At 41.4% G+C, this 16,396-nt stretch overlaps 1 protein-coding gene across 1 annotated transcript in view; it reads right to left on the reverse strand.

Annotated features, from left to right (window-relative positions):
• Window positions 1-16,396, reverse strand: part of CDH23 (cadherin related 23) — a 2,508,764-nt gene that overhangs the window by 1,913,692 nt on the left and 578,676 nt on the right. The gene's annotated exons all lie outside the window — the stretch shown is intronic.

Raw genomic sequence — 16,396 nt, forward strand, 5'->3', positions numbered from 1 at the left:
CGAAAGAACAGGATGAGTGGGTGCTTCTGAAACTTTTTAATGCCCTGGTGTAGGATAATTCCACATGTTAATGCAATGGTGTGGGATAATACCACATGTTAATGCACTAGTGTGGGATAGTACCACATGTTAATGCCCTGGTGTGGGATAGTACCATATCTGAATGCCCTAGTATGGGATAATGTGCATGTGAATGCCCTGGTGTGGGATAATACCACATGTTAATGCTCTGGTGTGGGATAATGCCACATGTCAATGCTCTGGTGGGGGATAATGCCAGCTTCAATTCAAGTGAAAGAATTAACCACTTTTTGCGCTTGTTGTGCAGACAGCTCAGTTTGGTGCAATTCACCAAATCTCACTGTTGTGAATGAGCATAAGGTGTAGAAATGTGTATAGGAGTATGTACAGGAGTATGTATGGGGGGAATCTGAATAATTGACAGAGGAATGGTGTGTCAGGTAGCATTCCAGAAGAACTTAACCCCAGGAATGGTAGGTCAGGTAGCACTACAGAGCAACATAACCCCATGGCACTAGTTTGTCACTGTTGTTACAGAGACAGGATTTGCCTAAATGTCTAGCTATCTTGGAGATTCCAGTGTATACATTCTTGTGGTGATGTCCACTGGGAAGGAACTGCAGGCTTTCCTGTGACAGCCACTCTGAGGAAACTGCATGCTTTCCTGTGGTGCCCACTCTGAAGTAACTGCATGCTTTTCTGTAGTGCCCACTGTGGAGAGACTGCATGCCTTCATGGGGTGCCCAATCTGAAGGACCTGAATGATTTCCTTTAGTGCCTATTTTGAAGAAACTGCATGCCTCCCTGTGGTGCTCACTCTGAAGGAAGTGCATGAATTTCTGTGATGCCGTCTCTAAAGGAACTGTATGATTGCATGTGGTGCCCATTATGAAGGGACTGCATGTTTTCCTCTGGTTGCCAGTATGAAGGCATTGTATGCCTTCTTGTGGTGCCCACTGGAAAGGCACTGCATTCCTTCCAGTGGTGTTCACTGCAAAGCCACTATATGCCTGCCTGACATGTCCACTGTGAAGGAAGAGGAACTATATACTTGTCTGTGGTGCCCACTGTGAAGGAACTCTATGCTTGCCTGTGGTGCACACTTTGAAGGCACTGTATGTGTTTTGTGGTTCCCAACTGTGAATGTACTTGGAGAATGTTGCGCACAAGATGCAGCCAGGGAACATTAGTTTGGATGCTCTGATCAGACACCCAAGTATCAGCTGTGAGCCAAAATGCAACAAATTAGGGAGTACAGTGAGCATAACAGCAAAGTAATATTTGTTTTGTTTTCTTACCTGTGTCCTGTTATATATCCTTTCACAGATAAAAATAGAGGGCATAGTCTGTGCCTGCAGTCTTCAGATGGCATGAATATGCACATGAAATCAGATCACATGCACCCCTGTCCTGTATGCATGGTAAAAGACTGCCACATCTATCCTGAAGGTTTTGCAGCCCTACTGTTTATACTCCTGGTGTCCATCACAAGACCACTCTGCAGTTAGTCATCTATGCGCATATCCCAGCAGTATGCCACATGCCTATGCCCCTCAGGCCCTCAGATGTCCAGGATTCCAGACGAGTATTATAGATAGAAGCTAAACTGCTGTAACTGTGGGGTAACTCAAAACCCATTAGAATATCTAGATTGTCAATAATTTAATCATGCTTGTATTAATGTCTCTGATATGATACTGAATCGTCCTATTAATGTCTCTGATAGGATACTGAATTGTCCTTCTATTAATGTGTCTGATAGGATACTGAATCATCCTTCTATTAATGTGTCTGATAGGATAATGAATCGTCCTTCTATTAATGTGTCTGATAGGATACTGAATCGTCCTTCTATTAATGTCTCCGATAGGATACTGAATCGTCCTTCTATTAATGTCTCTGATAGGATACTGAATCGTCCTTCTATTAATGTCTCTGATAGGATACTGAATCGTCCTTCTATTAATGTGTCTGATAAGATACTGAATCGTCCTTCTATTAATGTGTCTGATAAGATACTGAATTGTCCTTCTATACATGTGTCTGATAAGATACTGAAAAAAATCTCATAAAAAAAGTTCTGTATTGGATATTCTTAACTGCTAAGCATAACATTCAAGTTCACTGCTCTCATACTCTCTCCTTCCTCATATTTCAATAATGTTTATAACACTATTTAATAAGGAAAATGATTTATATCTGAAGCTGAAATTATCCTGAATAGCTGGAACCACAGTGGAGTCCCTTCTGCTTTTCATTTTAGACCAGAGAAAGTTTCAGACAATTCTAGTTCAAAGCATAAAAATGTTGCATCACATATACACAAGTTCCTTACATGAATCATGTTTCTCATCTTCAATAATCTTCCTCCTAGTGTACAATCACACAGAGCAGGGTCTTACATTGTTCTTTGTGAGGAAAGGACCACCTAAAGGTAATACTTTCCAGAATAACTGCAGCCCATACAGAATAATGTCACATGATTTCCGAATGAGAAACACCAAAATATGTGATCACAAAACATTGTCCTCTACCTTTCCACATGACAGGGGAAACAGTTGAAACTAAACACAACTCTTTAAAAGCATTTTTATTATATGGAGAAGAGTCCACCACCTAACACACAAATATATATATATATATATATATATATATATATATATATATATATCTACACACACACAAATTTGAGATTATTGCTACTACTGTACCAGAGAGGAAGGGAAATTCTCTGTAAATCTCAGTTTTACTATACATAACTCAGTACTCACTTTTGTGATCTCATATTTCAGGTTCTGATCACTATTAACTCACATATCAGACTTGCTCTCATAACAATAATCTTGGAAAAACATTACTCTGGCTGATGTTTGAGGGTCCTGGAGAACTGTATGCCAGTAAATTACATCCCTTCCTCAGTACCACTAAACCAGTCTGTAAAGACACCTCCTCAATATACTAAACCAGTCTGTAAAGACACCTCCTCAGTACCAGTAAACCAGTCCATAAAGACACCCCCTCAGTACAACTAAACCAATCTGTAAAGACACCCCCTTAGTATCAGTAAACCAGTCTGTAAATATACCTCCTCAGTACCTCTAAACCAGTCTGTAAAGACACCCCCACAATACCACTAAACCAGTCTGTAAAGACACCTCCTCAGTACCAGTAAACCAATCTGTAAAGACACCTCTTCAGTACCACTAAACCAGTCTGTAAAGACACCTCTTCAGTACCACTAAACCAGTCTGTAGATACACCTCCTCAGTACCACTAAACCAGTCTGTAAAAAAACCTCTTCAGTACCACTAAACCAGTCTGTAAAGATACCTCTTCAGTATCACTAAATCAGTCTGTAAAGACACATCCTCAGTACCTCTAAACCGGTTTGTAAAGATGCCCCCTCAGTACCACTAAACCAGTCTGTAAAGACACCTCCTCAGGACTACTAATAATCTGTAAAGACACCTCCTCAGTACCTATAAACCAGTCTGTAAAGACACCTCCTCAGTACCACTAAACCAGTCTGTAAAGACACCTCCTCAGTACCACTAAACCAGTCTGTAAAGACACCCCCCCCCTCAGTACTACTAAACCAGTCTGTAAAGACACCTCCTCAGTACCACTAAACTAGTCTGTAAAGACACCTCCTCGTAGAGTCAAACTGCAAACAAACTACTGAAAAATAGCAAAAAATAGACAGGCAACAGTAATTCTTAAACGTTTATGGTTAGCGCTTTCGTCATGTATTCTTACACTCAACTTCAGCAGACATTAGTTAAAAGAATGGTAACCATATTTAAAACTAGATTCAGTCACATGTTCAGTCACCTCACATGACATCATGTCACCTGATACAATTCTCATTTCTATAACACATGTACCTAAAAATTGTATAAAAAATTGTGTAAAAAATGTATATACACTTTCCTATTGACTTAATACTCAAATTCATATGTACATATACAAAGAATACATAAATACACACGAAAAAGCCAGCTAAAACATCCAAAAAACAATGTTTGTTATTGTGTACATAAAAATTGTTACATGTCACTAATCAGCCTGAATAAATTTCAGCTGAATGTCATAAATGCATGTTCTTGTGCATGGGGGGTGAGTTTATGTGTATATAACAAACACCAAGAGTGCCCCAAATTATGTTTCTATTCACCTGAGTATTAGCCTTGTGTTAACATTTTAAACTCCTCATTTTCAAAACACATGCCAAAGTGCATACGTCGTTCAACCCTGGTGTCACATAGGCCCTGGTTCTAAGCTGCCAAATCAGCTCCTTCACCTCAAGTTTTAAGCCTAATGGACCGCCCCTGATGCCAAATTCAATTTGGTTGATCACCCTGAATGTGAAGGAATGACCAGGGTTTTCTACCAGATGTTTTGTGAGAGTGTTGTCTGTTTTGGCTTTCCTAATGTGGTAAATATGCTCATACACTCTTTCCCTTAGTTTACACTCAGTCTTGCCGATATAAAAATCCGTACAAGACTGGCAGGAAGCGAGGTAAACAACCATAGTGGAATTAACCAGTCTGTAAAGACACCTCCTCAGTACCCCTAACCCAGTCTGTAAAGGCACCTCCTCAGTACCAGTAAACCAGTCTGTAAAGACGGGTCTATATCATAACCATGAAACCTCACATACGCAAATATGGAAACATCAACACATATTGAGGGAACTGCGAAAACACTGAATGGCCTGAACCGCGAAATTCAAAATGTCGAATCGGCATAGTTGGCCAACCCCACCGCCCGGTACGTACTACCTACCCAAACAAAATAAATAATCCACATACATACACTTAACAAAACCCTACTTCTAACCCTGAACTAAAGCTCACATATATTACTATGTATGCACTTACCTTAACCCGCTTCCTAACCCTAAGGTCTGTAACTATTGCACAACTATGTTAAGGAGCTATACCCAATCAAAATGCACACTTACTTTAAGGAGCTATACTGGAGAAGAGCCAACTATGATGATTCGACATTTCAAATTTTGAGCTTTAGGACATTTGGTGTTTTCGCGGTTCGCTCAATATGTGTCAATGTTTCCATACTCGCCCAACTGCGGTTTCGCTGTTATAATAGGTAACCTGTAAAGACACCCCCTCAGTACCACTAAACCAGTCTGTAAAAACACCCATCAGTACCACTAAACCAGTCTGTAAGGATACCCCCTTAATACCACTAAACCAGTCTGTAAAGACACCTCCTCAGTACCACTAAACTAATGCGTAAAGACACCTCCTCAGTACCACTAAACCATTCCATAAAGACACCTCCTCAGTACCACTAAACCAGTCTATAAAGACACCCCCCTCAGTACCACTAAACCAGTCTGTAAAGACACCTCCTTAGTACCAGTAAACCAGTCTGTAAAGACACCTCCTCAGTATCTCTAAACCGGTCTGTAAAGACACCTCCTCAGTACCTCTAAACTAGTCTATAAAGATGCCCCCTCAGTACTACTAAACCAGTCTGTAAAGACACCCTCTCAGTACCACTAAACCAGTCTGTAAAGATACCCCCTCTCAGTACCACTAAACCAGTCTGTGAAGACACCTCCTCAGTACCACTAAACCAGTTTGTAAGGATACCCCCTCAATACCACTAAACCAGTCTGTAAAGACACCTCCTCAGTACCAGTAAACCAGTCTGTAAAGACAACTCCTCAGTACCACTAAACCAGTCTGTAAAGACACCTCCTCAGTTTCTCTAAACCAGTCTGTAAAGACACCTCCTCAGTACCAGTAAACCAGTCCGTAAAGACACCTCCTCAGTACCTCTAAACCAGTCCATAAAGACACCACATCAGTACCACTAAACCAGTCTGTAAAGACACCCCCTCAGTACCCCTAAACCAGTCTTTAAAGACAAGTCCTCAGTACCACTAACCCAGTCTGTAAAGACACCCCCCTCAATACCTCTGAACCAATCTGTAAAAACACCTCCTCAGTACCACTAAACCAGTCTGTAAAGACACCAGTAGGATATAGAAGAATGTGCTAATAACTCTCAGACACTAACAGTATGTTCTGCCCTATATTTTTGTTGTAGCATTTGGATCCTTAACTTTTTCCATACTTTTTCTTTGATATGTATTTTGCCTTTTTACAAATGTCATCAGATGTCTTTACTTTTATTAGAACTAGAGTACTGTTTCTTGAGGTTTATGGCTTGACTGACTGATTTTTGTTACATTTGTCATGCTGTGCCAAAGTCCATTTACAGCAAAGGCTCACAGGGTGTTTTATCAGCTGTTCAACATATTTTATACAGTAAAACAAATTAAATAACAGATATAAATTATTACATATCATAATGGTAGCATGATATACCACAAAACATCAGAGCCTTACAGAATTTTAATCAGTGATGAGAGTGGTTTGCAAGCATAATGTAAAAGCTGCCCTTATGAAGTCATTTAGTAGGGTTGCCATGACACAAAATGGAGATATAAAACCATAGCAGATGTTCAAATTCTTCACTGCTGCAGTAGAATTTAGGCTATATGGGTTGTGTCCTGCCCATGACACAACAACCAGTCAGTTTCCAAAAGCTCTGTCTCTTTCCCACACATTCACTCTGACTGCAGATTGGTCAGATCTGTGGATAGAAAAAAGCAGTCGGAATGAAACTGTCTTCAGGACTTTCTATCAAACGTAAAGGAGTGCATTTATCCTGAACCTGTAAAAATATATAAGATAATATATAACTTTATATCCTGTCATTTACCTATATACAGACGTTAAGGGGATGGTGGGTGGGTACTGCAGCAGTAAGGGATTTAAACATCTATTGCTTTGGGTAAGTGCAACTTTCACAACTATACTATGTTCATCATTCCTACTGCTGCAGTAGCCTTTAGGAAATATGAGTTGATTAGCAAAGGCTATCCACCCTAGGAGGAGGAAGAATACAGATCCAGGAGCGCACGGAAAATGGCCCGAGCAAAGCTGGGATCTACAAAAGAAATCCAGCTTGTAATGCCATCTATAAATATGTATACGGGATTATGTAGCTGCCTCTAGAATGCTTCTCTTTCAAATATGCCATCAAAGAAGCCAAGCTTCTGGTAAAAATTTGCCTTTCTACTGCATGGAACTGGTTTACCATGGTGGGCATAGCAAAAGACAATAGCCAAGGATAAGTATCTGTAAATAGTCTGTTTTGACACATCTGCCCTTTCTTTATCCCAAGATAAGAAACAAATAGCTGATCTTCTTCTCTAAAGGATGTAGTTTTGTCAAGATAGTACTTGAGCTACCTCTGCATGTTCATAGTATATTGAATCCTTTCTCCCTGGCTTTAAGAATAGGGACAAAACACTAGAAGATTGATGGCTTGATTCAAAGTAAACTCTGAAAACATTAGGCATAAATGAAGGATTTGTTCTTAATGTGACTCCATCTCAATGGAAGACCAGATAGGATTCACTGACCATAGGAACCTGCGACTTGTATACTCTTCTTGCAGATGTCAGAGCACTCACCATCCATGGGAACTTGTGACTCGCATATTCTTCGTGCAGATGTCAGAGCACTAAGAACAGTTTTTCATGTAACAAACCTTAACTCTGCTTGATGGACAGGTTCAAATGGAGAAATGGTGAACTATTTCACCACAAAGTTACGATGCCAAGAGGATGCAACCTATTTAAAGGAGGCCATGTGGAATATTCATGGAAAGAAATTCTAAAATGGCCTCAAGATGTACTTTGGTCGAGAAATAAGAGTGGCAATAAATAGTCATTTGCATAAATATTTAAGCACCAGAGGTACATAATCTCTGATGGGATCCTTGTTATTGGCTATGCACAAATTAGAAAATCTTTCCACTTGCCAATATAAGATTTCGTAGTAGCAGGTTTTCTTGCCTCCTTTAACACCTGTTGCACAGTTTCATGAAAGAGGCTCTTAAAAGGAATCAGAACTGAATTATCCAGACAGTTTGTTGAAGATGTTTAAGACTGAGGTATATCAACCCCCCCATCGTGTGTGAGTCAGTCCAGTTTTTTGAGGAAGCTTGTGATAATTGCCCTTGGAGAATTTCAAAAGAAGGGAGAACTAATGTTACCTGGGGCTAAAATGTAGCCCCCACAGTGACCTTTGTGAAGTCCATCTGAATCTTTATGATTACCCTATATATCTGCAGAAAGTGTGTAAAGGCATAAACAAACATCTCCAAACACACAAAAGAAAATGCATCTGATTCCCAGGCTTGTTTACATGGAGTCCTGGAGCAGAACGTGTTCAGTTGTCTGGTCTGAAAAGAGGCAAAGAGATCTATTAGAACTATTTCACACAACTGGACCAATTCCTGGAAGACCTCATTGTATAATTTCCATTTATGAGGATCTTTCCTGGCTCTGTGCAGCTCGTCTGCCATTATAGTTTGCTCTGGTAGAATGCAAAATGCTTGTAAGATTACAGACTACTGAAGAGGTACCTCCCAAGCCACCACTTCCAGCCTGCACAGAGGGTACTAACTGGTGCCCCCTGTTGGTTTATATACCGTATCACTGTGGTATTGTCTGCAATCACCTGAAGACATCGTGTGGACTAAAGAGGTTGAACAGATTTTAAGGCATGGATCACAGCCAACATAGCTTCATAGACAAGTACTAGGGAATCTGCTGTTGTAGATCATTTTAAGCCTAGCAAATTTCTCTTTGGTATGTGAATTAAACTATGCTATTTGGTGTTGCGTTGGCTTTACCTATCCCATGGTTGAAAGTTATATACTGTCCATAAAGAGGATAACTGGGATCATACCACAAATAATTTGTGGGGACCCATGCCTCTATCAATTAGCAGCAAGTCATGTGGTAAGTTTTCTGTTTCCCATCCTTAAATCCAAGCTGTGCTTGAAAAAGGACTGGGATGAGCTTTGTTTTACATGGATGGGGAAATCTGTTCCAGAGTACTGGTATCCTCTGCAAGATGTATCTGTTCCTCCAAACCATTCTGTTGATCTTTCTGAAGTGGTTTAGATCCACAGAGAGAGAATTTCTCATTTCATGTAATTTGCTGATGTGCAGTAAATTCATCAGTAATGGGGTGGTGAATGCCTCATATCCAGACACAGGTAATCTCTTAGCAGTATGTAGGATACAGAGGATAGTGACAGAGTGTTGAGTCGGTCAATGCAGGAAATGTTTAGGCCTTGTATCCTTTCAGTAAGGTATCTCTGTCTTCATTCTTGCTATTGCATGTGTCTGGACAGATACATGCCAAAGGGGGCATTACACTTGATTACTGCCCTAATGAGGGCTGAGTAAAGGGGGAATAACGCCATCCCTAGAACTAGACACAACCTCTTTGTTTTCTAAGCTGTGCAATATGGAAGGACTTTCTTATGACAATGGACACATTGGTCAAAAGTTAGGTTACTCTTCACATAAGTTCCAAAATCCTGAACAACTGGGTCAATTCTTAGGGGTGTATTGTCAATGTGACATTTCCCTGGGGTAGATGACTTCCCAAAGGATAAAATAATGCATTTTTGTCACTTAGTTTCAATCCATGATTTTGGCACCAGTTATTTAATTGGAACAAATCTTCCTGCAAGATGGCTAAGTCATTTGAGGATCAATGACTGCTCCTAGCTTGCAGCCATCTGCAAACGTAGTCAGCCACAGGCCCTTGGTATTAGCTTTTACTTCAGAGAAGTAGATGTCAAATAGGTGAGGTTCCTGCACAGAACCCTGGTGGATTCTACTGGTAACTGGTCTCTTTGATGAAGTAACTTCCACTGTTTTGATTTCCTGCATCCTATTTGTGAGCCAATTGGCAAGTCAGTGGGTGACATGGGGTGGGGGTGGGGGGTGGGGGTATTCCCAGTTTATTTAGCTTTTCTACTATGCCCTAATTGGTGATTGTGTCAAAAGCTTTGGCCGGGTTGAGATATGTGGTGTGTACCATTTTGAATACATCCATTGCTTTGGTGACCTTTTCTAAAACGTCCATCAGACTGAATAAGCACAACCTGCTCTTGATGAACCCAAACTGAGACAGGTCCAGTGTTTGGAGGTTCCCTATATCCTTACTGATTAGTTCTATAAGTCGTCTTTCCAAATCTTTGCATGGGAGGCTCGTCACCTTGGTCTGTGGAAGGTCCTTGCTTACGCAGGTAAGTGACTGTAACTGTTCACCATTTACTAGGTACAAGTCCTGTATGGAAGCTGAAGTTAAACAATATTATTAGGGTTGTGGCTAAATTGTGCTTCATGCTATTTAAAATCCAACCATGGATATAGTCAGGGCCTATCAATGCAGTTTTTTTAGCTTTTGATAGCATTTTTAGGACTTGGTCTTCTGTGAAAGCTGGAGGTGGGCCAGTTTCAGCTGTAACTTGGGGACAGACAGAGGGGAGGAGGGTAAAGTTAGAGATAAACTTACTGACCAGTAGGTTCACTGTATCTTCAGCCTCAGTGTAGGTAACATCACTCATAATTAGCTCAGGGCATTGCTGTTTTGTACTTTTGAGGGAATGAACATAACAAAAAAGGCCTTATTTTTGGCGTGGGTAGCTATTTTAGCCTCAAACATGGCTTTGGTAGATGTTATTAAGCTCCTGAGTTGTTTGTTGCAGTGACAAAGGCTGTATCATTCTGGGAGTTACAGTTCTTATTACTGACTTTAACATGTACTTGCTTTGGTCTGTCTGAGGATTTCCATGGGCCTTACACCTTTACCCAGTAACATAGTTATACTAGAGCCTTGTGTCAAGTTCCATAAACTCGTATCCCGATCGCTAAGCTAAAAAAAAAGACGACTTTTGGATATGGCTGAAATGAAGTCATTAAGCAGACCACTATCAATGTTACTAGATTAACAAATAACTGAAGAATGGCTCTGATCTAGTTTCAACCCAAGACATTTAACACATTTAATATTTACAGTATCCAAGTGCATGTGCTATCATGGGCTATCACGTGCCATGATGTTCCTTTGAATATTTTATATCTGTAGTGTTTTGCTAAGAGATGTATAGCTAGGCGTCATGTGCACTGCAGGATTTTGTATGCTCAATAAGCTTTGAGAATATGAGTGCAGCAGGGTACAATTGTCATAGCAGAGCTCATTAGCCCCATCACATTTTCTCTTCAGTTGAAGAGACATAAGTTCTGATCTAGGTCAAAAGAGCTTGTGACCAACTTAAGACATCATCTTTTGTAATTGCTTTCAAGAAGGAAAAATGCCCAGTATAGCTGTCCAGGTCAGACACTTTTAAGAGAGGGCCTAGTGACTTATCAGTAGGTACAGTTCTGAGAACTTGATAAGGACAACATTTACAAATGGTTTATAAAGGCTGAGTATACTGTTACTTTAAATACCTTGGTGGGGGCTTGGTGATCATATGACTGCGTTTTAAAAACTGGTGTATAGACATTGCTTTGAATGTACATTTGTCTGATGAAGTTTTTAAGTAAAAATGAAAGCTCTCATTAATTAAAACAGTTTGGATACAAGTCTGGTCTGTGTTTCTCGGTTTGACGTTTTTCTAGATTATCAGATTCTCAAAATAATCTGAGGAGTGACATTTTTATTTTTGCGCTCACGTAGGTCTAGTTCCCCATTTTTATTCACCATCTGTTGATTCAGTATTGCTTTTTTTGGTGATTCAGCAAAACCTTCATTTCTAAATGCAGATGTGATGTGTAAATGCTCACAAAAACAATATAACACACATTCAAAGGAAATTTGGTGTTATTAGATGTACAACGTAAATGTATATAATTATCTATAGTAAGCATTATAGAGGAGTGAAGCTTTTTTAGTGCAAAGACTTTGTCTAAAAATAAACCACCAGCAAAGAAATAATAAATCACAACTATTGCAAAAGAATAAGAAAAACTTAACAAGAGAGGTTTAACTGGTGTCAACTTGACTAATCAAGATAAGAGACTCAGCAAAAGATTAAATAAAATAATCAAATAAAATATACTTACTTATGGTACTATATTCCATTCTGTTATACTAAATTATTTTATATTAAACTGCATTACATCTGTTTATTGATAAACTGGCAGAAAAAGAAGGTGAGAACAGATGCTCTTGTAAAACTGTTTGCTGTCACTATTACATCAATAGCAAACAGAAAGAAATTAAGATATGCTGAGGGTGGGTTAGCATAATATCTAGGGTCTTTACCTCACAGAGATCAGGTACAGGATTTGATTACTACCTCTGGTTCCTGGCTAACCTTATAACAGTGTATGGACTGATGATCTAGTATTTACCTATGAACCTGCAATGATCTAATAACAGAAAACACAAAGACATTTGACACAGATGTGATGTGATGTGATGTTTTGTTGGACCAACAATTACTCAAACATTTCTGCTAGCAGCAGCTACCTCCTCCAACCCAAGGGCAAAAAGCAGACTTTTTTTTTTTTTTTTTTACAAGGGCCAAATCTACTGTAACTTTCAAGTGTGGAATCCCCAAAGATTTATATATACTAACACCCTCGTCACACAGCAGTGGGGAACCACAATTATCATTAAAAATAGTGTTTGGTGATATTCATTCACAATAGCACCACTCACACAAACAGCAGCAATACAAATGAATAGTGGTATGAAAAATAAAAGGCAGGACACAGAGAGTGTTATTTTTATATGTATACTGAAATTTGTTGAAACACCCAAACATCGGTCACACAAACTTTTAGTTATGTACTCACCATAACTTCAGATGTTTGGGATCCATCTCGCCTACATTCTGACTGATGGGTTCGGAGCCGATCCCTCGGCTCCGACTCGGCACGCTTATGCCAAAGAGCGAAGTCTCTTATTGGCTGAGCTTACTATATCCCAGGATGCACCACTACCAGTCCCCCAGATCTAGTTTGTCCGCATACATGCACACATGCATACCCTGCTTATATAACATCGTCAGATGAAACAAGATAAAACAGTAGAACTCAAAACCGTTCAATCTCTTCTGATCTCCAAGGCAGGGGAAGGAGGGTGGGTATTAGGAATGTAGGCGAGATGGATCCCAAACATCTGAAGTTATGGTGAGTACATAACTAAAAGATGTTATGTGATCTATCTCGCCTACATTCTGACTGATGGGACAGCGTCCCTAGCACCTGAATCCTGGGTGGCTCACTGGAAAACACTCCTGAGTACCGTGGAACCAAATGATGCTCGTCCTTTAGATGCCACATCCAATTTGTAGTGGGAAATGAAAGTGTGCGGATTGGACCAAGTAGCCGCAGCACAAATTTCCGATATAGCGAGCTTGGAATGAAAAGCTATAGAAGTAGCCATAGCTCTGGTAGAATGAGCTTTGATAGATGTTGTAAGTTGCTTATTCGAAGAAGAATAAGCCTGAGTTATGCAATCTCTGATCCATTTTGAGATAGTAGCTTTTGTGATGGTTTTCCCAATTTATTATCTGAGAAGGACACAAACAACTGGTCTGACTTACGAAGTTGCTGAGTCCTGTCTAAATAGAAGCGTAATTGCCTGTGAACATCCAATTTATGGAGAGTGTATTCTGCTTCATTGGAGAATTTTGGAAAGAAAACTGGTAGCTCTAGAGATTGTTGGAGACAGAAACTAGAACAGACCTTTGGAACAAAGGATGGATTAGGCCTAAGTGATACTCTATCCTTGTGGAAAATCAAGTACGGTGGCTTAATAGACAGGGCTTGAAGCTCTGAAACTCTTCTTGCAGAAGTAATTGCAACTAAGAAGGCAGTTTTCCAAGACAGATATTTTAACTCGCATGTAGCAGCCGGTTCGAAAGGGGGAGATGTTAATGCGCGAAGCACCAAATCAAGATCCCACGGAGGTGCAGGATGAAAAATTGGTGGTCTTAATAGGCTTGCACCTCTAATGAAAGTTTTGCATAGTCTGCTGCTCATCAAAGGAGGATCCATGGATTCGTGGAATTTAGAGATAGCCGCTAGTTGGACTTTAATAGTTGAGACAGAAGATCCCTGATTAAACAGGGATGTTAAGAATTTCAAAACCTCTGGGACAGGAGCAGTGATAGGGTCAAAGCCCTTGAGCTGAGCCCAGATAGCAAACCTCTTCCACTTACTGAGGTACAATTTGTTAGTGGTGGGTTTGTGGGCGAAGATAAAATGTGAACAACTTCCGGGTCTAGTGTGTGCCTTCTAACTAAGGTCGGAAGTGGAGGAGCCAAGCTGTCAATTTCAAAGATTGAAGGGACTGATGCCGATGTCGACTGATGGATTAGCAAGTCCGAATTAGATCTAAAGTCCACGGATCGTCCACTGCATGCTTCTTCAGGTAAGGAAACCATACCTGGCGAGGCCAGTATGGGGCAATCAGTATCATTGAAGACCCCAGTTGAGAAGCTTTTGAATAACTTTGGGAAGAAGTGGAATTGGAGGAAAGGCATAAAGTAGCCCTGTTGGCCAAGGTTGTGCTAGAGCATCCATGGCTGGTACTCCCTGATGTGGGATCAAGGAGAAGAACCTTTGGCACTTGGTGTTTAGAGGAGTTGCAAATAGGTCGCAGCATGGCGTCCCCCATCTCCTGAAAACCTGAGCTGCTACTGTGTGGTTTAGAGTCCACTCGTGAGGAGAGAGAATTGTCCTGCTCAGTTTGTCTGCCAATATATTTGACTTTCCCGGGATGTGGGTCGCTACCAAGAAGCGGTTGGTAGCTACAGCCCATTCCCACACTCTCATGGCCTCTCTGCAAAGGGGGTATGATCTGGTCCCTCCTTGTTTGTTCAGATACCAAACCACCGACATGTTGTCTGTGTGGATGGCGATGATGCCCTGAGGAAGAAACTTGTGTAAGGCTTGTAGGGTTAGAAGTACAGCCCTCATCTCCAACACGTTGATGTGGAGAACAGCTTCGTCTGGAAGCCAGAAGCCCTGAACTAGCCTGCCCAGACAATGCCCCCCCCACCCTATCTGGGAGGCATCTGTCGTCAGGGTAACCACTGGAGAGGGAAGAACAAAGGGTTTTCCTTGATCCAAATTGGATGTCTGAAGCCACCAGCGAAGGTCCCTTTTGCATATTTCCGTAATCATGATGTGATGATTGAGGGGAAGATCCTGAAAGGACCATTGAGTTGACAATAGCCACTGAAGAATCCTCATGTGTAATCTTGCCAGAGGAACTAAAAGAACCGTGGCAGACATTGAGCCTAAAACTTGTAGAACCATCCTGGCTGGGGCTTTGGATCTCGAGATCAGAGCTTGAACTTGGCCCTGTAAAGTTTGGATCCTTTCGGCAGGAAGAAAGGCGCGCATCAATCTTGAGTCTATCTCTGCTCCTATAAACTTTATGCGTTGAGAGGGCAGCAAGACAGATTTTGACCAATTGAATGTAATCCCCAGGGTAATACCCAGGGAGATGGTGGCTTTGAGGTTGTCCATGAGTAGATGCCTGGTGGTGGCAGTCAGGAGCCAGTCGTCGAGATAGGGAAACACTTGGAATCCAAGACTTCTCAGGTGAGCCGTCACTACTGCCAAACACTTGGTGAACACCCTGGGGGCTGTGGTGAGACCAAAGGGCAGAGCGCAAAATTGGTAATGACTGACTCCCAGGCTGAAGCGCAGATACCTTCTGGACGCCTGATGTATCGGTATGTGATAATAGGCGTCCTTGAGGTCTATGGAGCACATCCAAACATCCTTCTCCAACAATGGGAGAATGGATTGTAACGTGACCATTGAATTTGGATTTCGTGACGGATTGGTTGAGTCTGCTGAGATCAATATTGGTCTCAGGTCCCCTGTCTTTTGGCACTAAAAGAACCTGGAGTAATTTCCTGATCCGATCTGGTCTGTGGGGACGGTTGGATGACTCCTTTTCTAGCAGCTTTAAAGCTTCTGCGGCTGCCATTTCCCTTTGACTGTGTGGTTGTTCCGGGATTCTTTTGGACGGTGGGGCGAGTATGTGAATGGGATGGTGTAACCTCCGGCAATGATCCGAAGCACCCATCTGTCCTGAGTGATTGACTCCCAGGCTTTTAGGTGCTTGGCAAAACAACACCCGACTGGCTCCGGAGCAGCACAGCCGGGCAATCCCTCATGACGTGTGGGAGGCTGAAGAGCCACGAAAGGACTCGCGGTCTCCAGAATTGCGGGGCCCTCTGCCGCCTCTGGGACGGCGTCTCCCTGAAAAATTTCCCCGTCCTCTGCCTCTGGAAGGGGAATCTTCCTGCTGTTGGGAGAAAAACTTGCGAGATTTACGGAACCACATTTTCCCCCCTCCTTTAGCCTTGGGGTAAGGCCGAAAGGGAGTGGAATAACGTGCACCTACGGCAGATAAAGTTTTTCCCTCTTGCTCACAGCGGGTAAGGGTGTCTTTAACCTTGGGTCCAAACAATGAGGACCCATCAAAGGGAGCGT

Source organism: Protopterus annectens, chromosome 14.part0 (assembly GCF_019279795.1).
Source record: "Protopterus annectens isolate FY-2018-M chromosome 14.part0, PAN1.0, whole genome shotgun sequence".
Taxonomy (NCBI): Eukaryota; Metazoa; Chordata; order Ceratodontiformes; family Protopteridae; genus Protopterus; species Protopterus annectens.